Source organism: Delphinapterus leucas, chromosome 12, assembly GCF_059928025.1.
Source record: "Delphinapterus leucas isolate spDelLeu-1000000601 "Yukka" chromosome 12, BTC_Dleu_Yukka2, whole genome shotgun sequence".
Taxonomy (NCBI): Eukaryota; Metazoa; Chordata; class Mammalia; order Artiodactyla; family Monodontidae; genus Delphinapterus; species Delphinapterus leucas.
Window position 1 is genome coordinate 47,974,270 of NC_143140.1, and position 16,547 is coordinate 47,990,816.

The window sequence follows — 16,547 nt, forward strand, 5'->3', positions numbered from 1 at the left end:
GTTCCAGGTCAGACAGAGAAGTGTTTTCTCCATGAATGAATGAATACACTTTAAAATTTTTTAAATTAACTTGACAAATGAAAAGAGGGTGACAATCGTACAAAGGTTAAACCTAGGTCCCACCTTGCCGTAGCTTTGGGTCCTTGACCCACAGACTGAGGGACCTGTGGGTCCCTCAGTTTCCCAATCATTAAGATAAGGATTCACCCCCTTTGCAAGATTCCGTGGGCATCAAATAAAGCACTGTGTAGCTGGCACATATTAGGTTTCTATAAACAGAAAAAAACAAAACAAAACAACAACCGCTAACGGTTGTTTCTGGAGCAATTCAATACCTGCCAGGCACTGAGGAAGACTCTACCGCGGGGCGGGGCGGGGCAGCAGTCGTCTGGGGAAGTGAAAGAGGAGCCCGTTTGGCCGATTAGAGAAATGAGCCGCCAAGAACCGGCATTCCTCTACTCCTGTGAGCTGGCTTTCCAGCCGGGGCTCCGGACGCCGGCACCCGCAGACGGCGCGCCCCAGGTTCCACCTGCCAAGCGGTAGGCGCGCCAGACGAGCCCTGCACCCACCACTCCCGAAGCGAGCCCCAGAGCCCACTGCTTGCTCTGGGGAGGTGCCGCCGCCAGAGTTCGAGAGGATGAGCCCAGCCAGGGCCAGGAGTCAGGACGCAGGCCTCCCGACTTCCCTGGGAAAGGAGGGATGGAAATGCTTTCGGATCGCGAGCTCAGCGCGAGAACCCCGTCGCAACTGGAAGAAACAGACCCCACCGGCGCCTCCCCCGACTCGGCTCCCCCTCCGCCCCCAGGCACCGACCTCCCTCCTCACCCCCACTCCAACTCCCTACCTGCCAAAGTGCCCCACGCTGTCAAAAATCAGCTCCAAGTTGCCGGACCCCACGCTGCCGCACCCCATGCTGCCGCCGTGCCCCGCGCTCCTAAGCAGGACGCGCGAGGCTCGCCTAGAGCCGGGGGCTGCGGGCACAGCGCCCAGCCCAGCCCAGCCTAGCCCAACCCAGCCCGGCCCCCGCCCGCCGCGCCTCGGCCCGCCCCGGCTTCTGCGTCCCCCGCGCGTCAAAGTGCTCGAGCCGCGCGCGGGGCCAGGCTTTGTTCCTCTCTCTTCCCATCGAGCGAGTCCCCGCCGCCGCGGCCTCTTTCACAGTGCGCTGTGCTCCCGGAGCCCGCAGTAGCACGGTGCGCCCAGCCCCGCCACTTCCCGCGGCCTCCCCGCCGCCCCATCAGACTCTGGACACTTACCACGTCCGTTTGGGTCGCCGCTCGAGGGAAGCGTCGGTGCCTGGGTAAAGGTTGTCGCCCGACAGCCCAAGGCGGGAATGCGGAGGCCGGGGTTCGGTCTGGAGCCGCGCGCCTTACCTCCGTGGCTCTCAAACTTGTGCTTGAGTCTACCCCAGCACTTGGTTTTATATGCACATTTCTGGACGCCACTCTTGGGCACAAATATCGCTTTCTCAGAGAAGTCCACCCTTTTGAGGGCCAGGACAGGGATGTACAAGAGCAGGGCATAGAGAATGGATTCTGATGACCCTGAGAAGTGGCAGGATCTTGCAGAGCTGTGTGAAATATCTTATGTTAACCAAAGGGCAAAGGGAACTCCCTGGGTAGAAACTTAAGCAGAATAGTGAAAATAGCAAACTTGTACTTGAAGAGGATTTGAAAAAGAGGAAAGCGCATCTCCCAAAGTACTTCCCTTACCTACTTGTCACAAAGCCTGAAATAACACCATTAACGATTTATTTATTTTTGCTATGAATAATTCTATTTTCTTTTGAAATGCAAATGATCCTGGAATGATTAATCCATTAAGTAATAAACAATTTGGAATGTATTTTTTTTTAATTAGGTAGATTCTTACTAACTAGAAAGTCTTAAGGTTGGAAATGCTGGGGAGGTACACGTGGTGGGGGAAGCGGGGGGGGGGGGGAGATATGGGGAAAGTTGAACTTTTATCTACTATTCTAATTACACCAAATAGAAATGGCACAACATAGATAAAATGGACAAATTCCCTGAAAGACACAAACTACCAACACCCACTCAAGAAAAAAACAGATAACCAGAATAGCCCTATATCTATTAAAGAAATTGAATGTGTAGTTAAAAACCTTCCCTCAAAGAAAAGCCGAGGCCCAAACATTTAAGGAAGAAATAATACTGATTCTGCACATAACACTTCAAGAAAACTGAAGAGTAGGGAATACCTCCCAGCTCATTCTATGGACCAGTATTATCCTGATACCAGAACCAGGCAAAGACATAAGAAAACCACAGACCAGTATACTCCATGAAGATAGACATAAAAATTTCTTAACAAAAGTTGAGTAAATTGAATGCATCTTTCTATAAAAAGGACAATACATCATGACCAAGTAAGGTTTATGCCAAGAAAGCAAGAGTGGTTTAACATCTGAAAATCAATCAATAAAATTCACCATGCTAACAAACTAAAAAAGAAAAACCATATGATTATCTCAATAGATGCAAAAAAAAGCATTTGACAAAAAACCTAACATCCTTTCATAATAAAGACACTCAACAAACTAGGAATAGATGGTATTATGATCTGTTTCTGCCCATAGAACACTTATGACATGAAATGTGTGGGTTTTTGCTCATACCAACAACCAATTCTCCAACTCTCCAAATACCAATTGAGTTACCTAAATGTAATTCAAATCTGACACTAACTATTGGAGTTAGCATCAGATCCCACAAGTTGAGGGCTCAGTCCCACAATACTGTCCCCTATTTCAGATGCCAATCGCAAGTCCGAGGCTTCCCGTAATTCTGATAAACCGACAAAAATCAGGGTTCCCACTACCCCCTCCTCAGGTTCAATAATTTTCTAGAACAGCTCATAGAATTCAGGAAAACACTTTACTTACATTTACCTGTTTATTATAAAAGGCTACAGATGAACAGCCAGATGAAGAGATACATAGGGCGAGGTACGGAGGAAGGAGCACGGAAGGCACGCCACCTTTCCAGCACCCCATATGTTCACCAACCCAGAAGCTCTCTCAGTCTCAATAGAGGTTACATTACACAGGCATGGTTGATTAAATCATTGGCCATTGGTGATTAACTCACACTCCAGCCCCCTGCCTTCCTGGGAGGTCAGAAAGTAAGACTGAAAGTTCTAACTCTCTAATGCCTGCTTTGGTCTTTCTGGAAACCAGCCCCCATTTTTAAGTTATCTAGGGGCCTCCAGCCACCTGTCATCTTACTACCATACCAGAAAGACACCTTTATCACTCTAGAGATTCTAAGGGTCTTAGAAGCTCTTGTGTCAGGAACTGGGAATTAAGACCAAATATGATAACAATAGATCCTCCTATCACACCTATCACTCAGGAACTTACAAAGGCTTTAGGAGCTCTGTATCAGGAACTGAGAATTAAGACGGCATATGTATTTCTTATTATATTACAATATCACAGAAGGGAATTTCCTCAATCTGATAAAAGTCATCAACAAAAAACTCATAGCTAATAGCATACTTAATGTCTGAAAGACTGAACGCTTTCTCCCTAAGATCAGGAATAAAATAAGGATGTCCACTCTCACTGCCACTATATTGTACTGGGGGTTCAGGCAAGAAAAGAGAAAAAGAAAAAGTTCTCCAGATTGGAAAGGAAGAAGTAAAACTGTCTGTATTCACAGATGATATGATAATCTATGTAGACAATCTGATGGAGTTTACAAAAAAAAAAAAACACAAAACAACCTATTAGAATAAGTGACTTTGGCAAAGTTGCATGATAACAAGATTAATATACAACAAATTAATTGTATGACTATATGCTAGCAATGAACAACTGGAAATTGAAATTAAAAAACATTTCAATAGCACTGAAAATATAAATATTTAGGGATAAATCTAGCAAAAAAATGTGCAAGATATATCACTAAAATCTAGGTATGTGCATGTACCCTGCAACTTGATTTTTCCTCTGAATGTTTGTGAAATTCATACATATTAATATGTGTAGCTCTAGTTCATTTCTTTTTCATTGTTATTTAGTACTCCATTGTTCCAACAAACCACAATTTACTTAACCATTTTCTAATTGACGGACATGCAGATTGTATTCAGATTTTTACTACAGCAATACTGCTATAAAGAGTCCCTATGTACATATATTAGAGTTTTTCTGAAGTATACACCTAGGAATGGAGTTGTTGTGTTGTAAGGCACATACATCAACTATTAAATATTGCTGAATTGCTCTCCAAGGTGGTCATACCAATTTGCCTTCCAACTGGGAGGCTATAAAATTCCCCACACCTTTGTCACAATACTTGTTTCATCAGACCCTTAAACATTAGTCAGTTTCAGAGATATGAAATGGTATTATGTTGGAGTTTAAATCTGCATTTCCCTAATTAGCACTGAGGTTGTACATCTTTTCATATCTTCATTGATCACTTGGTTTCCCTTTCCTGAGAATTGCCTATTCATATTCTTGCACATTTTTCTACTAGGTTATTTTTATTTATTTTGATTTGTAAGGGCTTTTTGCATATTCCAGACACCTTTGTCAGTTAAGCATTAGGAATAATTGTATTTTCAATCTCTTTATGGTGTTTTTGATGATCAGAAGTGGTATTTTTTTATTTTAATTAAGTCAAATCCATAAATATTTTCTTTTATAGTTCGTGATTTTGTATTTTGTTTTAAATTTTTGTTTTTCCATGAGGTCACAAAAATATTCTATTTTCTTCTAAAAGTTTTAGCCTTTGGCTTTTCTTATTTAGGTCTTAAAGCCACTGGAACAGATTATTTGATTTGAGGTAAAGATCCAATTTTGTTTTTTTCCATACATGTAAAAATTGTCCCAGCACCATTTATGGAATATATTCCATCCTTTTCTCTGCATTTTCACTTCTGTCATCTATAAAGTTTCTATTTACATGTGGGTTTGTTCTGGACTCTTTAAATCTGTTCCATTGGTCTATTTACTTTTTCCTGTGCCCATGTGTCTTTATCATTTAGTTTTATGCATCTGCTCCAATCTTTTACTACTACTTCTCCAAAATAGCTCTTACCAAAGTCACCATGATCTCCATATTGCCAAATTCCATGGTCAGTTTTCAACCCGTATTTTACTCAATGTCCACCTTTTAAAAATAATTTTAAAAGGTAAAATCATGACTCGCATACAAATATACAATGAACACGTCAATGATTTTATTTTATTTTTAAAATTTATTTATTTTTGGCTGCATTGGGTCTTTGTTGCTGTGTGCCGGCTTTCTCTAGTTGCGGCGAGTGGGGGGCTACTATTTTTTTTTTTTTTTTTTTTGCCGTACGCGGGCCTCTCACTGTTGTGGCCTCTCCCGTTGCAGAGCACAGGCTCCGGATGCGCAGGCTCAGCGGCCATGGCTCACGGGCCTAGCCACTCCGCGGCATGTGGGATCTTCCCGGACCGGGGCACGAACCCGCGTCCCCTGCATCAGCAGGCGGACTCTCAACCACTGCGCCACCAGGGAAGCCCGAGGGCTACTCTTTTGTTGCAGTGTGTGGGCTTCTCATTGCAGTGGCTTCCCTTGTTGCGGAGCATGGGCTCTAGGCGCGCGGGCTTCAGTAGTTGTGGCTCGTGGGCTCTAGAGCGCAGGCTCAGCAGTTGTGGTGCACGGGCTTAGTTGCTCCGCAGCATGTGGGATCTTCCCAGACCAGGGCCCGAACCCATGTCCCCTGCATTGGCAGGTGGATTCTTAACCACTGAGCCACCAGAGAAGCCCCTCTTTTAATCATTAATTAATGAGGGAACTAATAAGATGTTACAATCAGTTCAAAGAAGAATTCAATAAAGCCCAAGTATTAAAGCAATAAGGAAGGCTAGAACAGATTTACAAATAGATGCAGAACTGGCCTATCCACAGGGTAATTGCATTCCACCAGCGCAATCAGTTGCATTCCACAGGATGCAATTCATTTCTGTGGACAAGAATCATTGGTTATGATCAGTTTTCCACAACTTAAAAAGTTATAAAATAGCTCAAAGACAATGAAAGATGAAGATAACCCTAAAGGGTATACTAGACAGACATTCTATTTGGCAGGCGGGGGCGGGGGGGGCGCTCATTTCAAAATCTTTCACAGTGTTTACTGGCACCACAATATCATATTGTCCTTCTTGAAACATCTTCCTTTGCTTCTGTGCCAGCCCAGACTCTTGATTTTCCTCTTACTTTGCCACTTTCTGTATCTCAGTTTCTTCGATCCTCCTCTTCTTCCCATTTTCTCTATATGTTGGAGTGCCCCAGGGCTCTGAGCTCTCTCTTCTCTTTTTACACTCTCCCTAGTAGCATCATGTAGTCCAAGAGTTAGTAAACTACAGTCCATGGGCCAAATCTGGCCTGCCACTTGCTTCTACAAATAAATTTTTATTGGGACATAGTCATGCTCATTCATTCATAGATTACCTACAGCTGCTTTCATACTACAGTGGCAGACTTAAGTAGCTATGACCGACTGTATGACCCACAAAGCCTAAAATATTTACTATCTGGACCTTCTGTTTGCCCTTCTGCTGGCAAACAGAAAAAAGCATACCAACCCGTGATCTAGTCCTATGGCTTTCAAAACTTACATTAATGACTCCCAAATTTATATGTCCAAGCTGACCTCACCCCAGCACTCCAGATTGTTAATACCACTACCTTCTCCATGTCTCCATCACCTATCTAAAAGCCACCTCAAACTTACCATGGCCACCCTCAATCCTGCTTCTCTCCAGAACTTCCCACCTCAGTAAATGGCACCACTTTCACCCAGTTGCTTAGGCCAAAACCCTGGGTATCTTCTTTTACTCCTCTCCCGTTTTCACACTCCACATCCTTTTTCATCAGAAAATTCTAGTTGCTCTGCCTTTATAATAGAGCTTGATTCTGAACACTTCTCTCCACCTCCACTGCTAACCTCTTTATCCAAACCATCATCCCTTGCTAGATTATGCAACATCCTCCTAACTGGTCCCCTTGCTTCCTCCCTTGCCCCACACAGCAGGCAAGCATTCCTGAAAAATATAATTCAAGTTGACACTTCCAGGTGGGACCAAAGTGAGGTGGCAGGGCAGGGACTGACACCTCCCGCAGCAACCATGGCGTATACTGGCTTCACAGTGCCTCTCGTCGTGATGAATGTGTTCTAGGGCTTCCTTGGCTTCTTGGTGCCCTGGGTTCATCCCTAAGGGTCCCAACTGGGGAGTTATCATCATTATCATCACCATCTTGGTGACCTGTTCAGTTTGCTGCTATCTCTTTTGGCTGATTGCAGTTCTGGCCCAACTTAACCCTCTCTTTGGACCACAGTTGAAAAATGAAACCATCTGGTAGGTACCTCAAACATCATTGGTCTTGAGGAAGAAGACCTGCTCGCCAGGGCTCAGTCATTGAGGTCACGAAGAGAACTCCTCTAGATGCAAAAGCACCTCCATACCCAGACCACCTTCCCTGACTTGCCCACTTTGGCCGTCAGCTGCCTTAAACATTCACACCACATTTGAATAACTTATTCTAGAATGCAGTATTTTTCCCTGTCTCCTTCTTTACATTTTGATGAATGATGTGTCTATTTAATCTAAACTGTGCTGCCTCCACAAAATGTTTATGTACTCTTCTGAGATAGAAAGTGCCATTCTTCTGAGAAATAATGTTACTATCTCCTTGGATCCTGTGGATTTGAAGGTGGCTCCTGCCTGCTCACAACATGAGAATGAGGGAAGTGTTTGAAAACTGTTATACACAGTAAGACTGCAGCGGGGCAGTCAGTAGGAGAACATGTTCAGAGGGAAAATCTGTCTCACCAGAATTATACCAAAAATATATACCAAAGTATATTTTCAGGATGAATTTCTTATTTCTGCCATCTTTGGGAATAAATAATTTTTCTGCTTTCTATGGGAAAAAAATATATATATATATAAAATTCAGATCATGACACTCCCTTGCTCAGCAGCTTCCTAGCACACTTAGAATAAAATCAAAGTCCTTCCATAACCCTGGCTGCTTCTCTGACTCATCTCCTACCTCTCTTTCTCAACCACTCTTCACTCCAGCCACACTGGCTTCCTAGCTCATTCCTCTAACACAGCAAACACACCCCGGTCCCTGCACTTTACACTTGCTATTCCCTCTACTTCAGAACTTCTTTTTTTTTTTTTTTTTCACTTTGACTTTCTGTTTATTTTTCAATTTAAGATTATGTCCCAAATAAAACAGCCACAACAATAAAATCAAACAGGGAATTCCCTGGTGGTCCAGTGGTTAGAACTCCACGCTCTCACCGCCAAAGGCCTGGGTTTGATTCCTGGCTGGGGAACTAAAATCCCACAAGCCGCAAAGCACGGCCAAAACCAAAAACAAAACAACAACAGAAAAAAAAAAAAAAATCACGTCCCGCCTGCCACAGTCTGGAAACTTTCCTGTAACTTTTATTTTCCCTGCTTTACTGAGATATAATTGACATATAACATTGTGTAATTTTAAGGTGTACAACGTGATGACTTGATATATGTATAAATGGCAAAATTATTACTGTAGTAAGGTTAGGAAACACATCCATCACCTCACATAGTTTTTTGGTGAAAACTTTTAAGATCTACTCTCTTAGCAACTTTCAAGTATACAATACAGTATGGTTAACTGTATTCATCATGCTATACATTAGATCCCCATAATTTATTCATCTTATAACTGGTAATTTTACCCTTTGACCAGCTTCACCCATTTTCTCTACCCCTACCCCCACCCCCTGCCCCTGGTAACCACAAACCTAGTCTCTGTTTCTGAGTTCAATTTCCTCTACCTGAGACCTCTTTCCCCAAGAGCCATATGGCCACTTCCTTACTTCAGTCAGGTCACTGTTCAAATGTTGTCTTTGGTGAGAAGATTCCTTTGCTCCTCCTCAAGTATCAGTCTCCATCACTCTCTAGCCCCTTACCATGCCACCTTGTTTTATTTTTCTTCAACCTAATATATATATATATATATAACTACTATATCATATATATATATTATCACTACTATAGAATATAATCTCCATGAGGGCAGGAACTTTGACATATAGCAGGTGTGTTGAATGACTGAATACAGTATGTGTTGAATGACTGAATGGACATAATCCAAACATAGGGAATAATGAAACAAAATTTAAGCAGTTTCCTAAGGGCACCAGTTTCTCCACAAATGAATGGAAGAAAACTAAAAGGGCCTGGCTCAAACACTACCCACCACTCAGACAAGTCTTGGGTTTTCCTAAAGAGGAGCCCACTAACAGCACACTTTCCATCTTAGAAATACAATGAGGTCATTTTAACACAAATACAGTGCAGATGTATTTCTGCCAGTGGGTGGAAGGGACATGGGCAGATAGGGAGGGGATAAAGGAGAAAGAGAAAACAGTGTTTGTGCATCCTTCTAAATCTAAGAGTAGCTGTTAGATTGGGTGACTTAGGGTCCCTGGCATGTGAGAAAATATTCTGATGTCCTGTGGTCCCACAGCCTCCAGATCCCAGCCCTCATCCCAATGTGGACTGTCTTGTTCAATGTGGACCATCAACCATGCAAAGATAGATGGTTTCTGGGCTTCCCTGGTGGTGCAGTGGTTGAGAGTCCGCCTGCCGATGCAGGGGACACGGGTTCGTGCCCCTGTCCGGGAAGATCCCACATGCCGCGGAGTGGCTGGGCCCGTGAGCCGTGGCTGCTGAGCCTGTGCGTCCGGAGCCTGTGCTCCGCAACAGTGAGAGGCCTGCGTACCGCAAAAAAAGAAAAAAAAAAAAAAAAAAAAAGGTAGATGGTTTCTGTTCTCATCGCCTACCTATAGACTCCCCCAGCCCACTGCTCTCCCATAGCTCTAGCCCCTTATCCCAGCTCTCTACTGGACAACTCCACCCATCACGCCTCAGATTACCAGAATGACCTCTCTAAAATTCCCATGTAAATAGACCATGCCATCAGTAAAATCCTTCCATGGCCCCCTAGCTTTTAGAATTGTTTCATCTCCTCAGCATGGCCTCCAAGGCCTCCCAGGACTGGATCCCTGCTTACCTCTCAAGCTTCACTTCCAGTCATGTCCCTCTTCTCCAGAATTGTAAGGTTCCATTGGATCCTGTGATGAGGGATGTTCATTCACACCACCATCCCTTTGCTCATGCTGTTCGTTCAGCCTAGAAATCCCCCCCCCAACCTCCCCAACTTACTGGCTAAATCAATTAATTCTTCAGCACACAGCTCAGGTGTTGCTTGATGTCTGATCCTTGATGACAATCAAATGAAGCTCCAAGTCCTTTCTCCAGTTTAAAAACGGTGGAGTCAGAACAATCACTTAGTACCTGTGTGATCCTGGGCAAGTCATTTAACCTCTCAAAGTTTTCTCTTGTAGGTAATAATAGTGCCAACTTGGTTATGAGCGTTAAACGAGATCAGTGTCTCCTCAACTTTAGTATCCAGCCATTGGTGATCATCTTCATGATAATTTCCATATCTATATATCATGTTTATAAATATATTTTAAAATAAATTGACTAACTTTTTAAAACTAATTTTAATATGCTGTTTTAAATATATTATATGTATTAAGCAGAAGCTGGTGCTGGAAACAGAAACCTCTCTAGGTATTTCAAGAAGAGAGGGATACAATAAAAGGGATTATATGCTTTCAATATTGTTGGAAGGGCTGGAGGAGGAGTCAGGGGCCACAGCTTGAATATTTGTTTCAAGGTCACACCACCATAGTTGCAGCCCAGAGGTCAGCAAGCCGCTGCAACGGCAGGTGCCGCTGCTGCCACCACTGCAGCACGGCTGCCTCGTGCCCGCTTATAGGAGGAGGACTGAACTGGTAATGCTGCACAATTCCAGAAGATAATGGAGCCTATGTCATTGGCTACCTCACCTGATGTCCACTGAGAGAAGGCAAATAAGGGATGAAGGAAGGGTTGGTCTAAGGAACAAAAATAATTCTGGTGTTTGATTACCTTCGCTGCTCTTATAATACTCTTTTTTTTTAAGATCTTTTTTTTTTTGATGTGGACCATTTTTAAAGTCTTTATTGAATTTGTTACAATATTGCTTCAGTTTTATGTTTTGCTTTTTTGGCCACAAGGCACGTGGGATCTTAGCTGCCTGACCAGGGATTAACCACTGGACAACCATGGAAGTCCCAATACTCTTCCTTGAAAAGGGCTTTTATTTCCTGACCCCCATCTTCCCTCTTCCTTCCCCCCCCCACCTCTGTCCTGCTGCTTCCAACTCTCTTTCATTTCCTCAAGCAGCTGTAATTGGTCATTTGCTGTAGAAGCCTGGGAGAAGGTTTAAGGGAGTGGATATTTGTAAGACTGGTCCTTCACTTAATAAATACATGTTTTACTTGTGTCTGCTCTGTATGAGGAGGCAACATGAGTAGAAGCTATGATCCCTTACATAAAAACTTTAGATAGATAGACAGATAGATAGATAGATAGAGATATATGCTATATGCCAGATAGTATGCTAAGGCCTTAACGTTGGTTATCTCATTTACTTCTCACAGCTCTCTAAATCAATGCTGTTCTCATCCCCATACTCAGATAAGAAAAATGAAACACCCAGAGAACAAGCAATCTGTTTAAGGTTGCCCAAGCTTGAGCGTTACAGAGCCAGGTTCCAGCCCAGCCCTGTACACTCTAAAGATACCACTCATGACCACAACACTGGCACTGCTTGTTACAAAACGGGTGGGTTTTGCAGAGTTACCGTTGAAATGACTGGAGCGGAAATCTGGTGACTTCAAACCACCAGTCCCCTCAACCTCCATAAGAAATGCCCACAAGTCACTGTGCAGTAAGCCCCGGAAGACACCCATTTGGCCCTGTGTTCAAGTCAAAGTCTTTAAAACTCAAAGGAGGAAGTAATTTCTTCTGGGTGAGGCCTTTGAGGACAGGCCTTCAGATGGATTTGACATTTGATTTCAGATTTGAAGGATAAGTATATATTGCCAGGCAGAGGTGGGGTAGGGAGCATGCTCAGGTGGAGAAAATACCCTGAGTAAAGATCCAGATGTAAAAATTCAGGACCTGTGTGAGGCCATAGTGTGCAGCACACGAGCAGATGGGATGGGAGCAGGTGTGTGTTGCACTCAGCCTCCTACCTGGCACACAGGAAATACTGGGCATGTCTTGCTGAAGGGCCTTAGAACACACCGTAAGAGCTCTGTAGTCAGACGCCTGGTCGTAAGTATCTCCGCATTAAAAGCTGCGAGACCCCGGGAAAGTCACATCTCTCTGATGTCACTGCCTCATCAAAATGATTGAAAGTGGACAGTCCTACTTCACCGGGCCGTGGTAAGGGTCTAATGAGCTAAGTCCTGTAAAGTGCTCTAGTCATTGTTTCAGTTGCAAATAACAGCAAACCTAACTCAAGCTTAAGTAAGGAACGGACTTTTTGACTCATTATGGTAAAAGGCCGGACGTAGAACTAGCTGCCTGCGTGGTGGGATCCAGAGGGACAATGTCATCAGGTTTCCCCCTCTCTCTCATTCTCCATCTCTTCTCTGCTTTTCTGTGTAGCTTTCAACCCCAGAAGAAGAGAGAAACCCACTCTCTCCTGTACCTTTAAGTCAAATTTCCTAAAGCTGGGCTTGGAGATGGGGGGGAGTAGAATGCTCTGATTGGTTAGCCTGTGGCTTGGGGTGGAAGAATGCTCTGATTGGCTGGTCTGTGTCACATGCTCAGCTCTCGTTAATGGCCACCCGACGGGATTTCACTAACGGGGGGACAAACACCTTTCCTGGAAAGAGATTCCAACTAGACAAACAACATTTAGAAGCTTTTAACAGCGTGCCTGGCCCTTGGTAAGTGTTTACTAATAGCTAATGCTATGAAGATAGGCCAGAAAGAATAAGTTAGGGCCACATGCATGGGACCTTGAATTTTAGGCTAAAACTAGCAAGCTTTAGTTAAAGGTCTGTGGGGAGCCGCCAAGGCTTTGTCCAATGTGGTGGACAAAGTATGTTTTAGGAAGATTGGTCTGATAATGGGAGTGTGACAGAGGGTAGAGAAGTTGGTGGTAGGAAGGTCAGCCGGGAAGCTGATAAACTGGTCCACTGGGAGGTTGATATATTCTGAGCTCAGTGTTCAGGATCCCGGTTAAAGATGTGATAGTAAGAACAGAATGAAGGGAATTCCCACTTAAAAGGCAGAGAAGGAAGAATGGCAGGCTTTGGCAACTGGCTGCCTGGGGAGGGCACATAAATGTGAGGAGGTGAGAAGTCCCTGAGGTTACAAACCTGGCTGACTGGGAAGATGGTGGCCTGGCCACTCGGGCACCTCTCTTTCCTCCTTCCTCTTTTCATCTTCACCCTCCCTCCCACTCTCTTTCGGGAACTATGCAATTTTCTCTTATCCTAGACAGCTCAATCTTTCTCTGGTGCATTTCACTTGCACACCCACCAAGGGATCTACCTGGAGCAGCTTTAAAAGGATTGATTTATAAACAAATGCAATGTGTTAAGAAAGACTCAGGTGAATGCAGTGTTCCCCCATTACCGTAAAAGAAAAGCAAACAAGAGGGAGTTTGTAAAATGGACAAAAGATTTGGAATAACTTAGGTCTCTTTTAAGAACTTGAAATGAATTAGAGTTTTGGCTAGGAGCCCTGAGTATTGTATCTGTGTCAGAAATGTAAAGAGTGTAGCAGAAGATAGATTTCACCCACTTCAGGAGAGAGGTACAAGAGGTCTGTATGTGTGTGTGTGTGTGTCTGTCTGTCTGTCTGTGTTTACAGGTCTGTAAGTGAGCTAAATGAGAACCACCGACACGTCAGAGACAGATGTATGTCAGAGTGATACTGACCCAAGTGGTCAAAAATTGAGGAGCAAACGTGAGGAAGGGAAGAGAGAGACTTCCTAGTTCTACTTCCGAAGTGCGTTTCTGGGATGTTAAGGGGAGGCTTGCACAATGTGGTGTCCCCAAGCCATCTGGTAGCAACCTGTCCCTGTTCCAGGAGCCCTCACCCATGACTCCAGCTGGCCCACGCAGTAGCCTTGATGGATTTCTTCTTTTAATCAATGATGAAAATTTTGTCTTTGTCCTTCACTTGTAACCTGGGTGTGTTACTGAGTCTTGTGAAAACTTCAAGGGCGATTCCAATCCCCTACTCCATAATCTGGGAAGTAAAACTAAGTATAAAACAACTGAAGAAGTTATGGCATGGTCGGTTATTTGTCTGTCACTTTTCATCTTCTTTCATAATATAGCCCCTTTAATAAAGGACCACATAGGGATGGCAGAGGAGCCAGTTAGAAGGAGCCTATGACCCCAACAATCTGTCACAGACATGAACAAGGGAATGACAAATGATGTTATCCAAAAGAGGTTGAAAGGCCCCTCTGCCCCAAAGTTTCTCTCTGACAATCTGCTGCAGACAACTCACTGCACCTTGCATCCCACTTTAAGGTGAAGTCTCTTCTCCTGAGAGCACTGGCCCTCCCTTTCTTTATACCAAACACCTGCTCATCCTTCCTAGTTCAACTTCAGCGATGTGCCTCTCCTGTGAAGCTTTAGCTGATCCCCACTCCCAACTCTCCATCCTCCCATCTATCTCTCTTTCCAGCATGGAGCTGACAATGTGGCTAGGTACTTATCTTCTCCAATGGCTGCCAGACCCCAAGAGGGCAGGAGCCTCATCTTTTCAATTTTGTATCCCAGCACCGTACACTGTAGTAGGGGCTCAAAAGATGAAGAAACGAATATGATGCAGTGGAAAGGTCCCTGAACCTGGACTTAATGATCATGTCAAACAGGCTCCTTGGCTGATGATCTTGGACAAGAGACCCAACTCTTTCGAGCCTCAGTTTCCTCATCTGACAAGTAAGAAAAACAATCCCCTTTCCCCTTTTCACACATCCCAGTTTTTCCATGTAACAAACGAAATAAGGTATTTAGCGGAGCAGGTATTTAGGAAGAAAATCTGAGGAGACACTGGTCCAGCCCACTCATTTTACAGATGATAAAACTGGGCCTTAAAACTTTGTTTTTTTACCGAAATTTACTATCCTTAGTCCCATTCCTCTAGGAGCTTGCTCTTGGAATCTGACCTGGAGGTAGGAACCCAATAAATTCATTTTTTCAGGAGGAGTTAATAATTGTTCAGAGTGTGAGAGTACCTCTCGTAGAAATATTTGCATTTCTCTTAAGAGGTTTACAGTAGTAGGATTTCTTTCAGGTCTTTCAACAGACTAGTAGAGAGGTATTTTGTATGGGATGGTTTCCAAGTCTTTCCCAATTTGCATGATATAAATAACTGTCTCTGTATACTATGTCTTGCACTGATCATTGGAGAAAAACTACATTAATGTTGATCTCCCACAAGTGTCCCATGCCCCAAAGTCTGGAGGACTCACCTTTTTAAAATGTGAAAACTAGAAATCTCAGACCCCTGAAGTCACAAAAGCAGTAAACATCTTCAAAGAGGTGAAAAAATAATCATGACACATTGTAAAGAATCTTTAAATAGAAGTAAGGAAATCTGAGGCCCAGGTCTCACCTTAGCAAGTTATGTGAACTTGGTTAACTCAGGCTTTTTGAGCATTCCCCCCTCTTCACTATTTTAATACTATTTAGTGTGTGTGTGTGTACATAGGTTAAAATTCAAAAGGTATTGTGGGGGACTTCCCTGGCAGTCCAGTGGTTAAGACTTTGCCTTCCAATTCAGGGGGTGCAGGTTCGATCCCTGGTCGGGGAGCTAAGATCCCATATGCCTCATGGCCAATAAAACCCCAAACATAAAAAACAGAAGCAGTGCTCGCTTCAGCAGCACATATACCCAAATTGGAACAATACAGAGAAGATTAGCATGGCCCCTGCACAAGGATGACACGCAAATTCATGAAGCGTTCCATATTTTTTTTTCCCTTCCCCAGGTGATGGTGTAATTCAGTAACGGGTGCAAAGGCAAAACTGCTGCGGTCCTTGTAGACCATTCAGGGCCTAGACTGGCCCTTTGTGCTGCCCTTTGGACCTTGTGAGGATTGGGGCGGGGGCCCTTTCCTTACCCCCTAGAAGTGATGAATTTCAATTCTGTCTCAGTCATCAGCCTCAGGTGTGACCTTTCTGTACAATCATTTCCTCTGAGGTTTGAGGATAAAAATAAGTTAAGGAGAAAGGGGGTTTTAATCTTCAGGAAATTAAGAGTTAAATACAGCAGAAACTGGAAGGAAAATATTAGGGAAGTAGAGATAAAACCGTACATTTTTTGAAAAGCACCAGGTAATTCAGCATATTCCTAGTCCTTTATTATTAGTGTATATAAGATCGTTTATGTGCATAATTAATATATAATCAATTTGACATATTTTTCAAAATAGAGGGTTTGAGATGTATAGTAATGGGCAAGAATCATCCATAAACTATTGGGACCTGAATGGGGTTTGTCACGTGCATGAAATGTTGTTAAATGCTTATGAGAAATGTTGCTATTTTATTCACCAATTCAATCAGTGAGTGACTTGATCAGCCATTTCTAAAACCCATGTGAGCTGGGTGCTGGCGAGATG

At 43.6% G+C, this 16,547-nt stretch overlaps 1 non-coding gene and 1 pseudogene across 1 annotated transcript; both read left to right on the forward strand.

The window, feature by feature from the left end:
• The first annotated feature begins 7,120 nt into the window (after positions 1–7,120).
• Positions 7,121–7,380, forward strand: LOC111168159 (V-type proton ATPase subunit e 1 pseudogene; annotated as a pseudogene).
• An 8,412-nt stretch (positions 7,381–15,792) lies between these two features.
• Positions 15,793–15,899, forward strand: LOC115802060 (U6 spliceosomal RNA). Its single transcript, XR_004022440.1, has one exon. It is a non-coding gene; the product is annotated as a U6 spliceosomal RNA (small nuclear RNA).
• Positions 15,900–16,547: the final 648 nt, after the last annotated feature.